Source organism: Monodelphis domestica, chromosome 5, assembly GCF_027887165.1.
Source record: "Monodelphis domestica isolate mMonDom1 chromosome 5, mMonDom1.pri, whole genome shotgun sequence".
NCBI lineage: Eukaryota > Metazoa > Chordata > Mammalia > Didelphimorphia > Didelphidae > Monodelphis > Monodelphis domestica.
The window spans coordinates 56,425,200-56,448,628 of NC_077231.1; the positions used below are offsets into that span (position 1 = coordinate 56,425,200).

Here is a 23,429-nt window from a genome sequence, read left to right on the forward strand (position 1 = left end):
TTTGGTTAAGAATATAGGTTTATTGATTACATCAGCTTTATTAGTTAGGCCAGCATTATAAACTGTAAAGTGATATAGTCTCTCTTAGGATCACAGACGATCTGAGCTGTATGTGTGAAAATGTGAGCAAGAGTTGGATAAAGAAAGGGAGAAAAGATATAAGGATCTGCAAGGTCCAATGAGACATGTTTTAAAGTTGTGTTTTTCCATAAAAGGGCAGATGTCAGGAGAGAGTAACCGAATGACTACATAAAAGAGAAAGTGAGACTTGCACCAAGATAATCAAAGAGAGTACAAGAGGATGGGATTAAAAGCAAGGCTGGAAGAGTTCGCTTTTAAATCCTGTTTTTTACTACTATGATAAACAAATCTGAATTGGCATATATATATATATATATATATGTATATATACATATTTAAATCCTTATTGTCCATCTTGGAATCAATACTGTGTATTGGTTCCAAGGCAGAAGAGTGGTAAGGGGTAGGCAATGAGGGGTTAAGTGACTTGCCTAAGGTAACCTAGCTTTCTAACTTACTAGAGTAGAAGACTTAAATTCAGGAAGATGAGTCATTCTAGCTTTAAACCTGGTACTCTATACAGTAAAAATGAAAATTATATCTTAATAATAAAATTATTATATTTGAAGGAGGTTTATTAAATGATCATTAGAAATGAAGGAATAGAGAGGATACAAAATAAAACCACATGCCCATGACTGGTTAGCCATTTTCAAAATCCCCACCTTACCACCATCACCGCTGATTGCTGCATCATCCCAAAGAACATGTGGGAGGAGTTACAGCCACATAAATACCAATAACATCATCTGCTGAAGTGGAGATGCAGGAGAGATTATAGGGAATTTTGGGAAATACTAAGGACTTCTGGGGAATGAAGTCAAAGCTTCAAAATCTCCATTTACACAATACATTTTGCCACCCAGCTGCCCTAGTATAAATACAGACATAGAAATAAATATATATTATCGATATATTTTGATATTTTCTAATGACAATGAATTCATCATTCCAATTTAGAGATAGAGTTTTAGTTTAAAAGAAATTAATAGCAAAGATAAACTGAAATATAAATATGGTCAAAAAAGGGGCAGGTGGCAGACTGGTCAGGTGGGATTTGACCGCTGTAAAAACATGTTCATTTAAAGCCATTAAATACGCAATTAATGTCATGAGTCATGGTTTGACAATTCAATTAGAGCCTGTGGCCTTCCCATGTAAATTGCATCCGTTATTGCTAGTTTAATAGAGGATGCATCTTTAACAGTTGAGGTATGATTGGCATTTTCATAACAAAATAGCTGCACAGATGGTATGACTTGGCCTAATCAGTCTGAAAAGTTGCACATTCCCATTCCCCATATGGAGGTACCTGTAGGTAATGGAAAACCTTATTTTTCTGGTGTCCATTGAAAATTGGAAGGGATCCTTCTGATGAATAATAAATCAACTTGTTTCTCATCACTTGGTTTTAATTTTAATGTCATTAAAAAGAGTTTGTTTTCAACGTGATGATGGCAACTTTTCAATTAAATGGATCTTGAATCTGGATATTTTCTGGAAAAAAATCTGACTCGTGATGACAAAGAATTCTGTCTTTTTATTCTGGTTTTTATTTTCTGCAGAAGTTGGTGTGGTATCCCAGAGAAGGCTTTCCTTCTCTGTAATCTATCTTCAGCTCATATTCTATCACAGTGTATATATCGTGCCATGATGTGACATGTCATGTTACATCCTATCATATCGTGTCTTGCATCATATCACCTGTGAAAAGCCCTCATCCCAGCCAAGTATAAATGAACAGAGATCCACTTTTTTATTTGCTTGTTTATTTTATTGTCAGTGGCTGGCATGGCTTTCCACTTAGTAGGAGCTTACTGAATATGCATTAACCACTCATTGAATTTATTCCATTTGTCTTTTCTCTGCACACCTTGACCTTCTATCTTAGGATCAATACTGTTTATTGGGTCCAAGGCAGAAGAGCATTAAAGGCTAGACAGTGGATGCTAAGTGACTTGTCCAGGGTCACACAGCTAGGAAGTATCTGAAGCCAGATTTGTATTTGTCTTTTTCATGAGAAGTATTCATGTATTCCCCGATTCCTCAGTTTTCTGTGCTGTTTTCTCATTTTTTCTTCTGTTCTGCTTTATACATGTGAACACAAAGCACATATTATTGGTATTCATCATTGTGCCTGCTCCTGTGTTTGAAGGATGCCTTTGGCATTAAATGATTCTCCTGGTACATTCAGATGTGAATAATAGGCTAGATAGCAATGAATAAAGAGGACTCAAAATGAATTTTCTCTGCTCACCTGACACTGAAAAGCAAATATGTTCTTTTTTCTTTTCTTATCTGACAGGAGGCATATTTGTTGAAAGGTTTTCCCTCAAAGACTCACTGGAAACATGTATGATCATTCTGGTGTCCACTTCTTAAAAGACCCTTCCTTGGAGTGGACCGATTGCTTTCTTCATAGCGTAGGCGTCTAAAAGGGAGCCACATTGTGGCGTAACCAAGAAAATCGCCCCTCAGATCCACAACCAAAGTTGTGGGGAGATTGAGAACTAATTATACCAATCTGGAAAAGAAAAGACTTTTCCTCAATTCTTTTCAAAAGGATTTCCTACATTGGATTTAAATGTCCATAGCAAAGTATCTCCACATTCACAATGTATGTCTGAAGGAATTAGGACTGTTTAATTATTCTTTAGAATTAAGGGTTTTTTTTTTCTCATATAATTGCATTTTCAAATGTTTCCCTTGACTTGTCTATTGTTTCCACTGCCTCATATTCTAGGATATGAACCATGCGCCATCTTCTGGTCACTGTTGGAATTTTTGAATGCTGACGCATGTTGACTTGAATGATGGGACTGAACAATGAGGAACAAGCTGCAGGTTTCTAAAAGTAATGTGCGGGACATGAGGATTCTTTTGTATGGACACTTCCAGAATCAGTAGAAGGGACTAGATTTAGTGCTTACCGCAGTGCCTGATGAATACATAAAGGCTTCAATTTGATTCTTGGCTCTGCCACTGAGGCAAATTGCCCAAACTCTGGGTGTATCAGTTGCCTTATCTGTAAAATGGGAATAATAATATCAGTTGCCTTATCTGTAAAATGGGAATAATAATAGCACTATCTAGGTAATTGTAGCATGGCAAAATAGATTGAGAGTCAGACTTGGAATCAGGAAAGCTTGAAATCAAATCTTGGCATGGAGCATATCATTTAACCTCTCACTTTATAGACAGATTGCTAAGATTTTCAGTTGAAGAGAAGTTATCAACTTTAAATAGTAGAGGGAATTTCCTCTGCTGGGAAATGTTTCTACTTGTCACAAGCCCAATCATTATCCTTACCTCATAGAGTGACTATGAGAATCAGGATGAATACACAAGCACGTTCCGTTATTTTGTATTTTATAGTCCATTATATATATTTTCTGAGATATTTTTATTCTGTACATATGCACAGAATATACCAAATTGCATGTTTACATGCACATATATAACACATTCCTATGTTTTCCTATGTTTATTATATATTATAAATACTACATATTATATTTATATTATATATTATATATAATATATTATATATTTTATATATGCTACATATATTTATATTATATATACTATGTTTATATGTGCTTATTATGTTTATATTTATTATCATGGAATGTATATTTATACATTCCATGATAATAAATTGCTATATATACTCTTAGGGAGAGAACTTTGCAATCTTTTTAATGGTATATCAGTACAACCTATCATTACCATGTTTTGAGATATTTAACAGAACATATTGAGAGTGTTAATTTCACTTGAAACTGATGTCCTTTTTAAGGAATTTTCAAAAAATGATTCATGAAATCTTATGTTGTAAATCCCAGGACCATAAATGTAGATTTGGAAGAGTCTTCTAGTTAATTTCCCTCATTTTACAAATGAGATTTTAGGCATAAGGAAGTTAAATGACTTGGGCAAGCTTACACAGGTAGTACTGGTGTCCAAGATAGGATCTGAAACCAGGTTCAGTAAGGATTAGAGATTTCCCAAGATTTTAAGGAATAAACTTTAGAAGTAGGATATGATTCCACATGATCTTAACTCCAGAAGCACTGATTTTGGACCCTAGCAAACTGCCTCAGACCCTTTGTACTTCAGTCCCTTAAATATCTTCTCTATATTTGCTTCTCCTTTTTCTCCCTCAAAATTGTTCCCTTCTTCCAGCCTCCTTCTGTGTCTCCAGAAGTGTATCTCATTGCCTAGCACAAAGAAACGGATGCTTGTGGATTGTTTATTAGTTGCTCTATCCCGCTCCCACTTCTTTCTCCTTTCCTCCAAATCTGTATTCCTGTAAGACTTCAGCCATGCCCGAGGAGACCTTCTGGGATTGTCTCAATTTAAGCTCCATCTCAAGTCTTGTCATCTACTCGTCCCTATTGCAATTGTTTGAATTTAAGGGCATTCAGAAAGAAGGGGAATTTTAATCTCAAGTCAGATCTGCACATGTTAGAGATAACTGGGAGAGGGCAAATGAAAACAGGCAAACTCTTCACACTGTACCACATAGGAAGAAATTTACATTATCCATGCAAAGGAGTAGATCTTCCCCCTCTTACCTCAGCTCTCCTCTACCCAAATTAAGCCATTTTGTTTTCCTGTTACAATCACATTGTCTCAAATTGGGTTATGATTACATTACCTACTTTCCCACTTACGTCTAGTGAATGTGCGTCTAGCCTTCTCCCAAATGGCAGATTTTTTGTGTGTGGGAAACAAGCTAGAAGAATACTCTGGTTTTGTGTAGTGTTAATGTGGCCATCTAAATTTTTAAATTTTCTGTGTCCTGGATGAATTGTGTATATACTAATAAATAAGAATAACGTGACTTATAAATCAATATGTTGGTTCAGTCCTCACAGGGATGAAGTAGAAATTTTTCTTTGTCCACTTGAGTTGTTTATTTCAGGGGCAGTCCTACATGTGGTGTTGTTATTCAGTCATTTGGAGTTTTGCCTTTTTCTCCTCCAGCTCATTTTATAGATGAGGAAACTGAGGCAAAAGGGTTAAGGGTCTTACCCAGGGTCACACAGCTAGTGTCTGAAGCTAGTATTTCCTCTTAACCTAGAATCCTTGAACTTTGTCCCCACCCATATTGCAATGATTTTACTTTAATGAAATTGATTGTCTTTGTGATCCTATATTTGATTTTCTGTATAAAAAAAAATTCTGAGATATGGTCCATAGATTTCCCCAGTCTCTCTACAGAGCTCTATAACACACAGAAAAAGAATTAGAACTTCTGTCTTGGGTTCTCTATCTCAAAAGTTTGTATGTTTGTCCAGTTAGTCTCTTCTAATTTTAATTTTTATAAATCAGACACGGTATGTGCATGTAGACTATGTGGAATTGTTATTAATTGTTCAGAATTCATTATAAACTGGGAACAACTGTGTGACTCAGTAGATTGAGAGCCAGGTCTATTGAGTGAATGTTCTTGGTAAAATGGGAAAAGCAAGTCTTTATTTGGAGCTGGAGTCCATAGGAGTGAAGGCACTGTCAATCTGAGAAGACTGCTAAGGCAGAGCTAAACTAGGGAAGATTTTTATTGGGAGAAGGGATAATTAAAGATTTGAGCTGATAGATAGATAGATAGATAGATAGATAGATAGATAGAGGAGACAGAAAGAGAGAGGGAGAGACAGATAAAGTTATCTAGAGCCAGAAACCGTATATCAAGCTTTTATTGTGCCAAGCATCATGCTAAGTATTGTTTTGTTGTTCAGTCATTTCAATTGGGTATGGGGCCTTGGGGCTCCATTTGGAATTTTCTTGGCTAAGATACTAGAGTGTCAAATCATTTCACCCTGTTTGCCTCTATTTTCTCATCTGTAAGATGATCTGGTAAAGTCAATGGCAACCCACTTCAGTATCTTTGAGAAGAAAACCCCAAATGGGGTCACAAGCCCTTGGATCCAACTGAAATGACTGAACAACAACATTCTAAATGATCCTCTATTGACTTCAAAGAGTTAATTTAGCCCCAAGAGGGACTAAATTAATCTGCAGTAATATTTGATGAACTGTGAGGCTTCGATTTGTTTTTTCTTAGACTTTCCCCCCCTAATAATATTTATAGCATCACTATTCTACTACTAAAATCCACTATATTATATGTGTATGTATGTACATAAGCATATATTATATATAAATATGTATATATACATATATATATATATATATATATATATATATATATATATATATATAAAATGCATGTCTTTACTTGTGTGCAGGCTACCCCCTTCCCATGAAAGCGTCTTAAGGCACCAAACAGCTATGAAGCTCAGAATTCACTTTTTAGTTGAATATGCCACTGAGATTTTCCTTTTTTAGCCAAAGACCTAAAAGTAATCAGGATCTAAGACTACATTGGGAGAGGGGAAATGCCATTGTAGAATTCTCCAATTGATAGCCTTGACAGTCAGCTCAGACCCTGAGGGATTAAAGGTGTTGTTTGAGATCTCACAATGAATCTGTGGCAAAGATTTCAGCCCAGCTCTTCCTGAGTCTAAACCATACCATGCTGCCTTTCCATCTTCTAATAACACCATATGAGAGCTGAATTCTTCCCTCCTTACTCATATATTCTTTTTCACTTAAATGCTACTTCCTAAGCATCTTTGTCTCCTCATCCAAGATTGGTCCCAATGCTATAGAACAGCTGAGCTCAGCATGGATCTTAGAGCTAGAATGGGGAAAGGTCATTGGAAGTCACATATTCCAACTCTCATCGTATAGAAAAGGAGACAGAGGACCAGGGTCACCCAGGTAGTAAATATGAGACCGAGGATTCAAACCCAGGTCCCCAAAGTCCAAATTAATTCTCTTTCCCTTGTAAGATGTTTTTTTCTAATCTCAAGAGACTTCCTTTAAAGTGCAAAGAGATGAAATGACTTGCTCATCAGTGACAGAGCTGACATGTACCAGAATCATGTGTGAACCCTGACTTCCCACATTCCCAGAACCGCCTTCTAGTAACAACGACATGCTGCCTCTCATATTACACACCATCCCATGTTCTGCACATAACACGCACAGAAGAGATAAATGGGCTTTTTTTAGGAGTGCTGGATTGTCCCTGAAATGGAAATTGGCTGCTGAAGTTAGTGTTTGAACTTTCCAAATGGTTAAATAAATTCAGAGAGCAGAACATTGTCACAGAATTTGATTCGACACTGCTGAGTTTTCCTGGATTCGATTCTGGGCAGTGGTTACCTGTTTGAAGTTCTAAAATAATTAGCAATTTGGACTGCTGTGCAGCAGGCCAATGCACTGGATTAAAGGCAGGAGGAGGGGAGACGGGGTTAGGGCTTGGAGATGTCAGTGTTGTCTGAGTGATGTTGCAAGCCCGTTTGGCCAAGTTGCACCATTTTTCTCCTCTGCTCCATAGATGGTAGTGTGATTTATGATTTTTATCTTTCCCTGAACAGATGCTGTGGAAATTAATTTTAAAGTACTTAGAAAGTGCAGAGTATTGAACAATTGCTATTTAATAAAGAAGTGCAGAGTGACAATCAAGTGGAGAAAAAGAAATTATCACCTCTGGAAGACATTTTCAACTTTCAAAATAGCTTTTATTTAACAACTCATGTATACCAAGTAGTGTGCTATGCTAAAGGCTGGTGATAAAAAGGCAAAAATAAAAACAGTCCTTGACCTTGAGTTATGGATATTATAATAGAAAAAATTACATATGCATATATGTAAATACAAAATGCATCTGAAGTAAATTTAACACAGTATCAAAGGTGAGGCACTAGGGATTAAGTGAATCAGAAAAGTTCTGATAGAGAAAGACACACTTGAATGAAGCTTTGAGGCACCTCAGGATTCTATAAGGCTAATGTGTAGAGAACGTGCATTTCAGACACTGTCCAATATCTAATAGTGGATGTCCAGTAGACACCTCAGCCCAACATGTCTGAAGCCAAACTTGTCTATTTCTCTACTTCCAGACTTCACCATTTTTATCCCCTTCCTCCCAGGAACCTAGGCTTTCAGCTTGCATGTCTTCTTCTCCCTCTCTCTTCTCCCCGACTCATCCACTGTATTTTTGAAGTCTGTCTATTTTACCTTTGGAACATCTCTTGCATGTCCCTCCTTCTCTTCTGTTACAGTGCCACCAGCATGTTTCAGGTCCTTCTCACCTGGCCCCTAGACAATTGCAGTAGTATAATATGCTCTAATACATACTCTATCCACTTATCAAAGCGATCTCTCCCAAACACCAATCTGACCATGTCACCCTCAGCTTTAGTGAACTATTTTCCAAGTTCAAGTGCCCAGAGGGCAAATTCAAGCTCTTTGTGAGCCTCAGTTACCAGAGAGAGTTGAGGGAAGAAGTGCTTGCTTTGGGAGGCTGGACAGAGGTATGGGCATACCAAAAATGCCCTTGGGAGCTGGGAAGAGGGGGGAGTGAACAGCTCCCCAAGTGCCAGCTCTGCACGTGTGCCACATCTTTGCCAATGCTGCTCTACTCAATAAACACAAGGGGTCCTTTAACACCTTTCAGATCAAATATAAGTCTTCTCTTTAGCATTTAAAATCCTTTATAACCTGTCCCCTGCCTACCCATTCTCCCACTTACTAAACTTTTTAGATATATTTTACCTTACAATCCCCACCCCATACACTGGGATCCAGTGACACTGGAGTCCTGGCTATTTCTCAAAACAGACCTTCTTTCTCCTCATTCTTGGCATTTTTACTGGCTCTCTCCCATGCATGGGATAATCTCTCATCTCAAATCTACCTCCTGGCTTCCTTCAAGTTCTAACTAAAAATCACAATTTCTCTAGGAAGCCTTTACCAATCCCTCTTAATTCTAGTGCCCTCCTTCTGTTAATTTTGTCAAATGTGTCCTGAATATATCTTGTTTGTAGATGGGTATGTTGATATTGTCTCTCCTTTTAGATTTTAAGCTCCTCAAGAATATGGATGGTCTTTTACCTTTCTTTAAATCTTCAGCACTTAGCATAGTATCTGGCACATAAGATTGATTTCAGATATAGGGGATTGCCTGTTTACAGGCACAGCGATAAAAAAATGGGACTCTGTGGAAGAGAAACAGTGGATTTTATGGGCAAATGGAATATGAAGAGGGACAATAATATAATAGAGACAAAATCTTATGGTCATACTTATAAAACTAGAATTGACTCCATAAACTATTCAATCTAATCCCTTCATTTGACATATGAGGAAGCTGAGACTAAGGGATTTGCCTAAAGTCACATAAAGATTAAATAATCTTGAACCAGGTTATGAAGAATTTGATAATAAATTTTATAATTTATAATATGAAAATTTTTTATCATTTCTAGAAATGTTACTCTTTCATTATTGGAGTTTCTGAGTAGGTGAGTGGCATGGTCAGACTATAATTTAGGAATATGATTTTACAGGCTGCATGGAGGAGTTATCCAAAAGTAGAGGCACCTGATATAATGAGACCACCAATGAGTCTTTTCTGTTCTAGAGGCTAGACAGATAAAGGCTTGGATCAGGATGGTGATAAAGCGAGTAATGAAAAAGGGGAAGATAAAGATTTTGTGGGGATGGGATGAAGATTTGGCAAATAGTTGGATATGAAGGGAGTAAGGGACAGCAAAAATTCAAGGATGGCTCAGAGGTTGGGATCCTAATTGCTGAAAGGATGATTTTGCCCTTGCCAACAGTTGGGGATTATCTAGGGTTGGGAAGAGACACAATTTGGAGGACAAAGAAGAGATGTTTTTCTCCCATGTTACTTTAAGGTGCTTTTAAGACATCCAGTTGGAAGCTTCCAATAGACATTTGATGATATAATAGTAATGCTTAAGAGAGACTAAGATTAAACTTGTGTATGTGGGACTCGTCTGCATAGACAATAAATACATCTGTAATATATCTGCACAGATAGAGAAGGTACTTCAACAAATGGAAGGTGAGGAGCTTACCAAGAGATAGCGTAGATTTAGAAGAGGGCTCAAAACAGAGGTTTGGAGGACACTTGTTTGAAAGCTATATAACATGGACTATGATGCAGCAAAAGAAAATGAGCTGTCTATTAGGGAGAAGGAGAATCACTCCAGATCAGTAGCATGAAAACTCAAAGAAGAGAGATAATCTAAGAATTATGTTCATATAGAACTTCAACATTTAAAGGTCCTTTCTACATACCTTAAACTTAGAGCAGAAAAGAGACCTCACAGTCCATACAGTGAGGAAACTCAGGTTAAGAGAATTGAAGCAACTTGATCAAAGTCAGATAGATGGTAAAAGGCAGAGGTGGGAATTTGAACCTGTATCCTTTGACTCTTATGCCATTTAACTTTCCACTGGATGTTACTAATATCACAGCTATTATTCTCACCTTACAGATTAGGAACCTGAAGGTCTGACAGGTTAAGCAATTGGTCAAAGTCATAAAACTAGTAAGCTGGGCCAAGACTCAAATCCAAGACTCTTGACTTTTATGAATTTTTTTCTACATGTCATACTGACTCTAAAAGAAAATGCCTCTGGAAAGAATGCCAAAAGAGATTAGGGTTCCATATTTAGCTCTCTCTTCTTTCTAACACAGACAAATGGCTTTGAATTTGAGAGAGAGAGAGAGAGAGAGAGAGAGAGAGAGAGAGAGAGAGAGAGAGAGAGAGAGAGAGAGAAAATGATTTGTTGAGTTTCCAGAAAAAGTTTGAGTTTCACCCCTCTGCTTGCCCCTGGCAGAAGATTAACTGGACAAGTCAAAAATGGTTTGTAGCATTTTAGTTTGAATTAATTTTTTTTCTGGCATCTTCTTTCAAGCATATTTTCTATGATTTCTAGGGAGTCTTTTTTAGGTATTCACTTTTACATTGGCCTGAACTTTTGTACCATGACATTTCTTGATTCTTCTCCAAACCAAAGAGCTTATAAAACAAACAAAATTAAAATACTCTTCAAATACTGAATTACTCAGTACTTCTCACAGTAATTTGAAATAAAGAACATGTTTCTGGAAATTCTTTATTTTGGGAAATAATTGGTATTTTTGAATAGACATGATATCAACGAAAAGAAAATGATTGGAATGCCTTGTGTTTCTAAGAGTGTCAGTCTTCAAATTGGAAATTGGCCTGCTTAAGAACTAGGCCCCTTTGATATTCCCTCATTGCTTTGCATCAAGAATTGTCCGTGGGAGCTCCAGAGATCTCATGTGGTCTTCATTGCCTATAATGAGGTTCAACACTAACTTCAGTGTTAGAGGGAAGGCTCTGAATTGTGGCCTCTGCACCGCATCTCATTCATCATGGATTGCCAGCCCTCTAAGAAACTCCCAGTCCTCATTTGTTATTCTTGTCATATTTTCTTATCCCCTGAATTTAAAGAAATGGGACAGAGCTAGAAGCATCTTGTAACATGTCTTTTCCCTTCCTTCTTTGCTCCAGGAATCTAGGAGTAAGTACCAAGAGCACTGTACCTAAGAAAGAAAGAAGTAAAGGAAGGATAGAAAAGGGAAAAGAAGAGAGAGAGAGCCAGAGTCAGAGAATGAAAGAGAGACACAGAGAGACTAGAGAATGAGAGTCTGAGACAGAGTTAGAAAGCCAGAAAGGGGAGGGAGGGTAGTGAATATATTCATATATAAGAATATGTGTGTACATGGATACACATACTTATACATATAAACATATACATAGATTGGTGTTGGTTTTTCTTTGTTTTCAATAAGGACCAATGGATCATAGACACACGCATACACACTCAAAAAATAAAAACATTTAGGGAAAATCATCAAGGGAATTTTGGTTGGAAGTTAAGATTAGATGAGCTCTAAAACCCTTTCCAAATCTGATTCCATCAGACCATGACTCGGTAATTCTATCTTTTATTCTTCAGGGAGAAGAGAGATATTTCTGTAATAACTAAAGAACTATTTCTGTGTTACCTTTGTAGATACCTTTCTGCTTTCTTCCAATATAATAATAATAATAGCTAAAATTTATATAGAATTTACTGTATGCCAGGCACTGTGCTAAGAGCTTACAATTATTATTTTATTTTATCCTCAAAACAGCACTAGGAGTTACGAGTCATTATTATTCCCATTTCCTATTTGAAGAAAATAAATCAGGAAGAGCTTACATGAGTTGTGCAATATCACACATATTGCACAACAATATCACACCAAATGTCTGAATGTGAATTTGAACTCAGATCTTCTCAGCTCCATGCTTTGCACTTTATCCATTCTACCACCTGAAATTTTTAACATAATTGTTGTCTCTGGTTTAGTAATGACATTGTCCCTGGACAACCCTTATAGAAAGGCATGTTACCTTGTTTGCACACTCATTCTGGCACCCATTTTTACATCAACATGAATTAGGTTATCAGACAACTTTGTATCATCTTATAGAGAAAGTCCCAAAGCAATGATCCGGATACAAGCCTTGTAAAGTTTATGGTAGGGATAAAAGTTCAGAAAAGTATGGAAAATCCTGTACTACAGTCAAAGAGGAATCAGGGTTCTAAAATTGAAGGGTGAATAAACAGGCAAGAGAGCCTTGCTGAGATAATGCTTTGGACTTTGGGGTGACAAGATGGGACAGCTCATGGCATGTATCAATAAAAGAGTGATGCCCTTAAGTCAAACTTTGCCTTCTTCCCAAATCTGCCTTGGTGATAACTGGCTGGGGCTTTCTGTTCAGCTCCTAATGTGCCTGGGTAACAAGGGCATGCACAGGAGCAGCTGCCGCCCTGTCATGCTTTAGGACTGCACACAGTATGGGGTAGAGTGGTAAGAGTTTATGTCAATACAACCTCATCAATAAAACATGAAGCTAACATATGTAGAAATTTAACCCCTGAAATACCAAGTGGAAAAATCTGGAGTCTCCTAGATTTGTCCTTTCACTGCTGTCTTTACTCATTTTTTTGGCCATTTCAAAAGAGCTTTGTTAAGTGAGAATGTAATATAGAACGTTATATGTATGTGATTACCATAAAAATCCTTAAGGAGCCTGTCCTCGCCCCTAGTTAGACCTAGATACTGTAATTAGAATGTTCAGTTTCTTCATTTAAATGTCACACTGTATTGGTTTTTTAACTGTGGTCTTAAATTTGTTTTTTTTTTTTATATTCATTTATTTATACTTTGCTGATTTGTATGCTTGTTTTGAAACTGGGTCTCTCTACGTTACCTAGGCTAGAAATACAGTAGCCACCAATGGGCTTAATTTCACTAATGATTAGGATGGAAATCTTCACCTGTTTCATTGCTTATCTGAAGCAATTTGATCCTCCTTAGACAGTTTGATTGCCCTCCACTCCTAGAGGCTCACTCTATTGATACTAGAGTTATTATTGTGGTGATCTTTGATCATTTTAGTTTAATTCAGTCATCTTAGCTTGAAATTCTCAAATTCAAGTGGTTTAACCATCTCAGTCTCTCTGGTAGAAGGGAGTATAGACACGTACCACCATACCCCATCACTTTATGTTTAAAAGTAGTAAAATTACTATTTTTCAATTGGCTAAAGTTCAAAGACTGAGATTGTTTATCTTTCAATAGTTAGAGACATTTTATTGCTTAGTTATTCCTTCATGTCCAGCTCCTAACAACCTCATTTGGGGTTTTCTTGGCAAAGATTACTGAAGTGGTGAGTAATTTCCTTCTGCAGTTCATTTTACAGATTAGGAAACTGATGCAAATGATTTGCTCAGCATCACACAACAAATAAGTGTTTGCAACCAGAACTAAGGAAGATGAGTCTTTTGGACTCCTGGTTCTCTATCCCTTGTACCACCAAGCTGCCCTAGTTAGAGAATTAGACTGAATCTATTCTTGAAAATGAGATTGGAAAATAACTTTTAATTCTAATATTTCAAGTACACATGATTTTAATGGTTTGATCTCTTCCTTCACCAACCCCTCTGTATCTTAGAAGAGAATCTTTAATAGAATCTACTGCCCAAAATGTCATCAGCTCATGGCCAGTGTTATAATAACCCTTTTTTGCCTTAGTGAGAATGCCCCTTGGGCCACAGATATACAGGCTGTTATGCGATTCATATTCAGAGTATTTCTTTCTTGGCAAGAACTACTAGAATTACACACACACACACACACACACTATATATATATATATATATATATATATATATATATATATATATGTATATATATATATATAAATACACATATGTATATGCCTTCTACCTTAGAATCAATATTAAGTTTTGATTCTAAGCAGAGGGATGGGAAGGGAAGGGAAATGGGGGTTAAATGACTTGCCCAAGGTCATAGAGCTAGGAAGTATCTGAAGACAAATTTGAACCCAGGACCTCCTGTCTCTAGGATTGACTTTCAATCCACTGAATCTCCTAGCTGCCCCATAGAACTCCTTATTGAGAATTATCTCTTCGACCTGATCTTTCTAAAGTAGCAGTGAAGTACTATCATGGATGGGATTGGGGAGAAGTTACTTTAAAATCTTAAAATTTATTTGACCAAGTGGCCAAGCTTGACTGAATGTAATTGTACTTTCCATCAAAATCATTTTGTATATCCAAAAGAGCCCTACTGTGATGTTTGAAACATTAATATTGTCAATTGTGTTCGTCATAGGGTCTCTATAATTCATTTGGCAAGGAAAAGGCATTGCTTTTTATTTCTGATCAGCAAAGAAGTAACACTTTTGTTCTATTATAGACAATGGCATGTAAGGGACAGCTGAGTAAAGAATCATCTCTGTAGAGACCTGCAAATATATAATACATGTAACCCACTGAGAACATTCACTTAAAACATATGATCAGTTCTTTATCAAAACTGAGATTTAATCTAGAAAATAACTTGGGTTCTAATGGTCATTCCATTAGAATTAGAAGGGATCTTAGAATTCATCTAGTTCAACCTCATGTAATAGGAAATTGTAAGTGAGGAAAATCCTATTAATAAAGGTCAACAAACTTTTTTTTAAATTTACCAATAAGGAAACTGAGGCCCAGAGAGGTTAAATAACTTGCCCAAATTCAGAGTCAGTAAGCACCAAAGCCAACCAATTCAAACAGAAGTCCGTTATTGGTTCCATTATACCATCCTGCCTCTTTCTTGCCCTTTTTATGGTTGTATTTTTAAAGTGATTAAGAAGAGTAAGAGCTTTAGTTCAGTACTGTTTCCCCAGAGAAAGCTCAAGTAGTGTTTGGGGATGAACATAATTCCCTAAATGTTAATTCTTGAGCTCTTTAGAGAACACTTTTAAACTATTCTTCATTGCAAATAGTTCTAGTGTTTATTTCTGGTTTTCTTCAAGATTTCTGAATCTAGAGTGTACAGTAAATCTAGACAACATAAACAAATTCAAAAATGTGAATTATTTCTATTGGTAAGAGTATGCAGTTATATTTAATTAAATTTACAGAATTGTGAGTATCAACAGTATCATTTTTTTCTTATTTGGTTAAAACATATTGCATTTGTTCAGATTCAAATTCCTTGTATATTAATTTATAATTATTTTTTGATAGTGAAGCCAAGTTGGATGGAGAAAAGGCATCTAATCCCTTGGTTAGGTCTAACTAATCAGAGTTCACCATTCACCTTATATCTCTGCTCATTTTCTTTGCCAAGAGCATGGACAAGCTCCCCATCAAGGCAAGTACCCAAAGAAAGAGCTTTACTGCTTCCTTAATCTCTAACATAACTTTTTCTGTTTCCCCTTCTCTAGACAGTCTTATCCTAATTTATAGTCAGAGGCCATTCTTCTCAATGCTAGAAATCACATGTGAAGCAGGGCAAGTCACAACCCTCTTTGCCTCAGTTTCCTCATCTGTAAAATGAACTGGAGTAGGAAATGGCAAAACACTACAGTGTCTTTGCCAAGAAAACTTCATGGACAATATGGTCCATGGGGTCATGAACTAGACAAGACTAAATGATCAAAAAATACTCCTTTGAAATATTGATATGAAAGAGAAAAAATAAATCAGGGCAAACCATCAGTAAACATATGTATCAAGTTACTAAAAAGTGATGAGATAGTGAGTACAACATGGCCCTGGCTGTGTAATTAGTTTTTCTTTATTTTCATTTTTTTTTACCTTTCCAATGCCCTTTCTGTTCTTGTCTTGTTTGCTGTTTTGTTAGTATTTCCTATATGTAAAACTTTTCTTTTAGTTTCTCCTGCCCTAAGAGATAAATTCAGGAAACTAGAAAATGGGAAAAGGAAAACGGACAAGTGACATTAGGGTCAACCAGAAAGTAAAGAATGGTATGTTTCAATTTGCATTTGGACTCCATCTATTTGTTCTATGGAGGTGGATGGCCTTTTTTCGTCATGTGTCTTGTAGAGTTGTCCTGGATCCTTGCCTTGCAAATTATAGTGAAATCATATAGAGTTGATCATCAGATATTATTGTTACTGAGTACAACATTCTTCTTTCACACTCGTTTATGTCTTTTTCAACTTTTTTCTTCCTCACATTTAATTCTTTTCCCAACGTGATTCCTTCTTTTGGTATTACAAATATTCTACTTCCAAACTTTACTTATCCCCTTCCCCCCCCAAAAAAAAATCCATCTCTTATAACAATTTATTGTCAAATAAAAAAGTTTACTCATTGACTATGTCTAAAAATAATTGTCTCATTCCGTACCTCTAATCCATCACCTCTACACCAAGATGTTTCATTATCAGTTGTTGGGAGTCATAATGACCATTGCATTGAGAGTGCTTAAAACTTTCAAAATTCTTTGTTTCTATGTTATGGCAGTTATTGCAAACCTCACTCTGGTTCTCTTAACTCCATTTTATATCGGTTTAATGGTGACAGTTTATGAACAATTTTTTCCTACCTGGTAGTAATAATTTGGCATTTATTATAAAAATGCTAGATTATATTGGCAATCCTTAGCTCATTTAGGTCTAACATTTCCTTGCCCTTCAGCAATAACTTCCTGATTACATTCAAGAAGTTGAGATTCTACATTTTCTGTTATCAGTGTCCTTTGGAGAGCTAACAAAAGCCTAGTTTGTGCTAGGTAGCAGGAATCTGGAAAAGAAGTCTCAAAAGGGTCCTTTTTACTTGGTTAAACCATGTGTGTGTGTGTGGTGTCCTATAGCAAAAAACAGATGAGCTACTCTTATTATGGATACATTATGTATATGTGTGTGTTGAAAAGTGGGCAAGGCATATGATGTGTTCTCGATTTAGTGCTGTGAGTCTTTAGAGGTTTTATTTTCTGTTCCCCTTGTTTTATTTTCTTTTTATTTTAAAAATACTCTTCCTTTCTGACTTATGACAAAGAATGCTTCCTACCTCGAGTGAAAGAACTGTTGGAGCCAGACAGAGATCGAAGCATATTAACTTTCACATTAGTTTACTTAAATTTTTATTTGGGGATTTGGGTTTTATAGGAGAATTCTTTTATAATAATGACCAGCATGGATATATGTTTTGCATGATAATACATGTATGATCCAGATCAAATTGCTTTTTTTCTTTGAAAGGGAGGAGGAAAGGGACGGCAGGAGACAATTTCAGTCTTAGAATTTCAGAAAATGTATGTTTAAAATTGTTTTTATGTATACTTGAGAAAATAAAATATCTTTGAAAAAAATGAGATAAAAAAGCCTTTATCATATTGGTTTGAAGGCAGAACTACAGTAAGGGGGTTAAGTGACTGGCCCAGGCTTATAAAGTTAGGAAATATCTGAGGCCAAATATAAATCCAAGACTTCCATTCTCTAGGCCTGGCTCTTCATTTTAGATAAAGAAACTAAGTTCTACAGCTATTAAGAGATTTTTTTTCCAAATTCATAATTAATAAATTTCAGAGGTGAGATTTGAATCCAAGCCTTTTCACCATGGCACCATTTTTATCTGTCTTGTACTACATTACTTTTCATAAATTAATCTATTATCTTGGGCAGCTGGTTGGTTCAGTGAATATAGTACTGGGCCTGGAGTCAGAAAGAACTAAGTTCAAATCTTGCCTCAAATACTTACTAGTTGGGTGACTCTGGGCAAGTCATAACCTTCTTTGCCTCAGTTTTCTCATCTGTGAAATGAACTGGAATAGGAAATGGCAAACCACTGCAGCATCTTTGTCAAGAAAAATCCATGGACAGTATGATTCATGGGGTCATGATCTAGACAAGACTAAATGATAAAAAAAATACTCCTTTGAAATATTGATATCAAAGAGAAAAAAATGAGCAGAAAACATAAGTATCAAGTTACTTAAAAGCTGTAAGTATTGGAAGGTTGATGAGATGGTCAGTCAAAAATGGCCCTGGTTATGTGTTTAGTTTCTCTTTCTATATCTATGTCTATATCTATATACCTTTATCTATATTACCTTTCCAAATACCCTTTCTGTTGTTGTCTGCTGTTTTGTTGGTATCTCCTCTATAGCATCCTTTCCTTTTAGATTCTCCTACCCTAAGAGATAAATTCAGGAAACTCGAAAATGAGAAAAGGAAAATTGGCAAATGACACTAGCATCAACACTTTATCTTCTGTGAGTAATAGGAACTATCAGTACCTTCCTGTTCATGAAAGAGGTTTACTATAGTCTCTCCAGTATATTAATAATTTATGAAATCCTTGTTATGTGTCAACCAAAAGAGTGGTGTCAAAAACAAAACTACAACCAGGAAATACTGAGGTCAGATTGGAATTCAGGGAGATGAGTCTTCTTCACTTTAGGGTCAGCACTCTATCCATTATGCCACCTAACTGCCCTACTTATGTAACTATATATAGGATTTGTGTAAAGTGAATCAAGGTAGTATGAGGAAGCGGAACTTAACCATTTGGAGCCAGAATTCAGGAATGGCTACATGAAAGATGCAGCATTTGAAGGGAAGTAGAAATTACAAGAGGCAGAGATGAGAAGGGAATTCATTCTGGGCATGGAAAACAGCTACTGAAAAGACTTGGATATAGGAGATAAGCATCTGAAGTGAAGAATAACAATTATGCCATTATGATTTGAATAGAAAGTGTAAGGGAGAAAAGAAAGGGTAGGAAGACTAGAAAGGTGGGAAGGGTTGAATTTGTGATGGGAAATGAGTATAAAACAGAGGACTTTATATTTTAACGTAGGTTAGTCTAGACAGGGAACCACTGGCATTTATTCATTGGGTGGCAAGGGAAGTACAGGGACATGATTTCCCCTCTGCTGTAGAAAACCAGTTGGACAACTTTAGTGAAGGATGACTTGGAATAGGAAGAGGCTTGGAAATGAGAGACCAACAAGGAGTTTGTGATAGGCATATGGTGGTGATGGCCTAAATTATGTAGGTGGCCATGTTCTAATCACAAAGAAAGAAAGTAATGTATATGAGAGATATTGAGGCAATACAAGCATCAAGACAGATACTGGATAGCTTATGGTGGGATGTGAAAGAATTAGAGTTTGCAAGTTTAGGTGACAGCAAGGTAAGTGTTACCTTTGACATTAAAATGGAAGCTTGGAAGAAAGGATGGGCTTTGGAGAAGAGACAATAAGTTCTGTTTCATCCCAGTTGAGTTTAAGATTCATCAGGATTTCCAGATGAATTTTTAAGCTTGTAGCCATGAGGAATGATGATGATGATGATGATGATGATTAGCATTTATATAACCTTTCTAGAGTTTTCAAATTACGTCGCCTATATTATCACATTTATTCCTCATAATATCCCTGGAACATCCTCAGGGTTATGCTGGGGCCAGGTCAAACTGGCTTGAAAGAGACAAAGGTGAAATTCTCATTATGAGGATTTGCTTTTTGGAAATTCGTCAACATTACAAATTAAGGCTTAATTTATTGTTTTTGTGGTTTTCTAGACATAAGAAAGTGATGGGGGAAAATGTTAATGTAGATTAAACTTGAAAATGCATTGTAGATTCCTTTTTTTTAGAAGATTTCTCAGAGGTCATCTAGTTCACAAGTTTCATTTTACAGAAGAAAAAACATGCTCATAGGAGCTAAATGACTTGGCCAAGGTCACAAAGGTGATGAATAGTAAATTCCTGGGGTTTGAAAGCAAGTCTTTTGTTCTCAATATGGCCCTTTCAACTGAATACTAGCTAATTCATTTAGTTCAACTACATACATGTTAAAAATTGGATCTCAATCACCAGGGCAGTCTATTTAAAAAAAAAAAAAAGAATCTTCAAATCAATATTGATTCTAATGCAGAAGAGCTATAAGAGCTGGGCAATTGGAGGCAAGTGACTTGCCCAGCAAAACATAGCTAGGAAATATCTGAGGTCAGATTTTAATCTAGGTCCTCCTGACTCCAGGACTGGTGCTCTATCCTCTGTGATATGTACTTGCCCCCCTCCTCTTTTTAGAAAAAGAACAAAATAAAATCTTTCTGAATACTTTAGATGGGTTAAATTCTTGATTTGTATATTATATATATACATATATATATACACATATATATTCCCCATCAATGATTAAGTATTTTATATATTTTGATTTTACAACTACTTCATTTCCAAGTTTATTTCTTCTCTTCCTTACCAACTGAGCCACTCCTTGTTACAGTTTAACAAAGAGAACAAAAACAAAACTAACTGGGGCCATCTAGATAGCTCAGTGGATTGAGACCCAGGCCGAGAGATGGGAGGTCCTGGGTTCAAAACTGTCCTCAGACACTCCCTGGCTATGTTCCTGGGCAAGTCACTTAACCCCCATTGCCTAGCCCTTACCACTCTTCTGCCTTAGAACCAAATACACAGTATTGATTCTAAGTTGGAAGGCAAGGGTTTGAAGAAAAAAAAAAATTAACCAATGCATCAACCATGTTTGACAGTATATATAATCATCAATGTTCACTATCCCCTACCTCTAAAAAGGAGAGAGTTATATTTTCCCAGTTTTTTTATTCAAATTTGGTTATTATAATTGCCCAATACTCAAACATTTGTTGTTATTATGAAAGAAGGTATTAAATATATATTTAAAAACATATTTCACTGAGATTATATGTATTTACAATCCTAATAATCACCTTCTGATGTTTTGGGATCCATATTGTTTCCTTCCCTCCCAGCCCTCCCTGCTCCCTAAGATGGCAGGTAATATGATATAGGTTGTATGTGTATTTTTTAACCCTTACCTTCCATCTTAGACTTAATGCGATGTATTGGTTCCTAGGCAGAAAAGAAGGAGGTGCTAGACATTAGAGGTTAAATGACTTGCCCAGGTTCTACGGTAGCAAAGAAGTATCTGGGACCAGCTTTGAATCCAAGACCTCCCATCTCTGGGCCTGGCTTTCAATCCAATGAGCCACCTGGATGTCCCCAGATTGTACATGTATTAAACAGGTTTTTAACCAATAAGAAAATGTAACCGAGAAGCCACATGTATATTGGTTAGAGAGCTGGCCACAGACCCAGGAAGACGAGTTCATTTCCCATCTCTGACTGGCAATGGGTCTATGACCTTAGGTGCATCATTTAAAATATGAGTCCTCTAGACACCTCTCTTAGAATATAAGTTGAAGAGGAAGTGTGACTCCTTATTGGTAAAAGGATTTTCATCATCTTGCATTTCTCCACACATGTGAAATCGTTGGTTTTGTCTTCAAAAGAAATTTCCCCCCACCAAAAAGGAAATGGGATTAAAACATTTCTTTTCATAGATAGTTAAAAGAGAAATGAAAAATTCCCTTTCTGGGGAGCTATTAAAGACTACACCAATTATTGATTGTTTTGAAAGTAATGTTCTTTTTCCATTAACTTTTGTTTCTGTACCACAGGGTACCTCATTAACGAACTCGGCACATATGGTCTGAATATAAGAGTTTTGCTGACACAGCCATTTTTGCTTCATTTTCTTCATTTTTTCCTTTTCTGCACAGTATGCTATTTTTTTTTCTGAGGATGAATTTTAAAAAATTTGGGTAGCCTTCTATCATTGTTAGAGCATACCAGTTATCGACATCTTGGCTCTCTGTGACATTGTCGCTTGCATACATTTGAGGGCCCATTGCAAAAGTCCCAGGAAAAGCTTCAGAAACTTTTCAAACTCTGGCCACTACACAGGGTGAGGAATCAAAAGTAGAGTTATTGTACTTTGCTTACAACATATAACTACAAGTCATAATTATATTGTCTGAAAACCCATAACCATAAGTTTGAATGGCTACGACTGCCAGACTCTTAAAACAAACTTCAGAAGGAAATTCTTGCTTTTCAAGTTTCTTTCCAGAATGGCTTATAAATCTTAAAACTGAGTATTTCTCTGAACAATTATTTAAAGTAATACATTTCAATAACTAAGTGCTTTTCAAAAAGTTTTGGACCCAGAGAAGTGACCTGATTTCTTCTCAGAATAAAAAGTAAGAAGCATTCCTTTTATTATTTTTCTGGGTAAATATACTTTTTTGATCTAAGATGCAAGAAATTATTTTTAATCTTTCTGGAATCTCATGGGGGTGGAATTCTTTGTATACTATCTTAGGTTTATCATCAAAATAACAGACAGTGAAATCTATAATATTGAATTAAAACCTCAGCCAATGATAGTTCTTTTTCATTTTTTTTTGGTTGATTCCAACTTTTGATGATACTGATTTAGGAAACAACTCTAGACGTGGAAATTTCCTCTACTATGAAAATCAGCAACTCATTAGTAAATCATATTCTTGGGAAGTTATTAAGTTGCTAAATGAATTAAACAGTCACAAAACTGGTATGTATCATTTCTGAGACTTGATCTTAGACCCTCCCTTTTTCGATACTATATTGCTACCTACAACTTGGCACAAAAGAGTTGCACATCACAAGGAGCTAAAAGCTGAGATAATCTAACTTCCCTGGGGATGGTGTACTTCTGTATATCTGTAATACATAACAAGAAATTTTAGTTCCAAAAAAACTATTATTTTGTTTAAAAAAAAACTATTCAACAACACAGGAATATGGCCTTGACTAAATGCCAATATATTTATAATGGGATAAAAAGAAACTAAACTGTGTAAAACAGTGATGAAAGAATTCTTGGATTGTTCTATAAGAAAGTAATTCCCCCAGATTTTGCATTGAAAGAATAGAAATTACTTGATTTATCCTCATATTCCTACAGAATATATAAGATTAAATGTCATTCCCATTGAAAAATGGCAAATGGTATAGATAGGATTCGTTAAAGATCTCATCATGAATATTCCCATTGCTTCCCATTGCTATGTGCTTTTGCTCTATTCATAGCTCCCAAGTACATTTCCTCTCAATTCAGAGATCCCATATATATAGAATGGAAAGTTTTGAGCCCTGAGGATCTGTTGTTTATAGAACATTCTGTTACTGGGTGTGGATAATCCAGATGGAAATATAGTCCCTGTGCAAAGATCTGGATATTT

The 23,429-nt window shown here is 36.1% G+C and overlaps 1 protein-coding gene across 24 annotated transcripts in view; it reads left to right on the forward strand.

The window, feature by feature from the left end:
* The window catches only part of NAV3 (neuron navigator 3), a 1,103,979-nt gene that overhangs the window by 476,492 nt on the left and 604,058 nt on the right, over positions 1 to 23,429 (forward strand). The window lies entirely within an intron of this gene.